Raw genomic sequence first — 1,879 nt, 5'->3', positions numbered from 1 at the left:
GCGCCGGTTCACTCAGCTGCCCTAAGTGGTGTTGTTGTGAGAAAAGACTGCCTCAGCCCTGACACAGAACACCCATTTTACACTTTTCTCCCCTCAGCAGCAAACGGATACAACGAGCGAGCGCCGACCTGCTGAATCGAGTCGAATCAGGGAAAACCGAGGTCCACCCCCCCTCGCCCCCCTCGGCCTGTTAGCTCTTATTCTGCCCTGAAAACACTCAAGATGGACACAGCAGCAACAAGTCCCCCCCCCACACACACACACACAGCACTGAGAGGTCTTAGTGAGCACTCTTGTGGGTGGAAGTTCACTGGCAGCGTGTCAGCTGTGTTGGCGGCGGCTTCTGGAAAATGTGACTCAACCTTGGATGTAACCACACCTATTCTCTGAGGCTGCCCCGTCCCGTAGCACGAGGAGCAAAACATGTTGGGATGTGTGCTTTGGCTTTTTTTTCCCCACTCCAAGTTTCAGTTCTTAAAAAAAAAAAAAAAAATGTGAATCAAACATTTATGGAAGCGACGCAGCAGGGAGGATCTAGCGTGTCAGTCCCGTCACGCAAGCGAGTGATTTTAAGGTAACTTGGCTTCACATGTCCAACATGTCTTTTTACTTCTCAAATCTCAGCTGCACATGATGGAAATACTCCAGACCCGAGAAGGTCAAAGGTTGGATTGTGTGTGTAAACTCAGAAGTCCAAAAGTTGAATCTGATAAGGAGACAAACACGTCTCAGAGGTTCATCACAAGGTCAAACATTCGGCCCAATTTTTAAAATGTGCTGCAGAGCTCACTGTGGAGGGGAACATCAGGATGTTTTACACATCAAAGTAAACATGTGACACGTGACGCTTGCCCGCCTGTGTGTCTGTGCGCAGGAGAAAGAAGGCTCGTCCTCCCTTTTGTCCACTGGCCTAAATGTGTTTGGTCCATGGAAATGCAAAACAAAGACAGCTGCCAATGGCGTGATGCGGACATGAACGAGGAGAATAGCCAGCCGGTCTGTGTCACGCTCTTTAAAAAAAAAAAGGGGGCACGCTGCACTGAAAATTCCCCTAAGGCATTAAATCTTCAGTCAGCGGTCTGACTGGAGCGGTCTGACTGGCCTACAAAACATAAAGAGATCATTTCCACATGTTGATTCTTCACATGTCGTCTCATGCTGCTGCTGCTGCTTCACACTAACTCAGGACATCATTGATCGTATACCGACTGTTCCTCCTGAGCAGGCTGAGAGAGATGTTCATTTTGAATCCTCACACACAAAAAAAAGGAAAAGCAGATCATGTCAGACTCTGACGTCAAGAAAAATAATCCCCAGTGATGATTTGTGTACTTCCTCTGGACGGCTTAACAGATTTATGTGGTTTATTTTTACAGTTATTACTCCAAACCAAATCAAACATTTGAACTATTTCTATTGAGTGCAAGAGTCAAAAATAATAATTAAAAAAAAAAACCTAAAAAGGTCTGTTTAACAGTTTTTACACTACAGAACCGACTGATCTTACATGACCCACACTTGCTTAGATCGGGTTTTAAGAAGCTGGTAACCGTAAAAAAAAATAAAAAAAATACAGTGTGGACTCTGAAGTTTGAGATTTACAGTGAGATTGATTGACAGATTCTGGTCATGCATGTTGCAGCCAAGTGTGCAGAGTTTGGTTTAAGCTGATGCATCTGAAGGAAGAAGAAGAAGAAGAAGAAGAAGGCAGCAGCTGAACAATGTCCGACTTCTCACATTCCCACACGTCCTGTCCGCTTACTCAAGGACTGCTTGAACCTGCGCTCCCACTAAATGCCCACAGCTCGGTTACTGTGGTGACGAAGTGACAGGCTGAGATTTAAATCATCACACAGACAGACTAACAACCTGCAAGCGT

General features: G+C 45.7%; 1 protein-coding gene across 3 annotated transcripts in view; it reads right to left on the bottom strand.

Moving 5' to 3' along the window:
- mfge8b (milk fat globule EGF and factor V/VIII domain containing b) overlaps positions 1-1,879 on the bottom strand; it is a 19,744-nt gene that overhangs the window by 17,474 nt on the left and 391 nt on the right. The window lies entirely within an intron of this gene.

Source organism: Symphodus melops (genome assembly GCF_947650265.1).
Source record: "Symphodus melops genome assembly, chromosome: 6".
Taxonomy (NCBI): Eukaryota; Metazoa; Chordata; class Actinopteri; order Labriformes; family Labridae; genus Symphodus; species Symphodus melops.
Note: the sequence above shows the minus strand (reverse complement) of the source record. Positions and strands in the feature narration are given on the sequence as shown.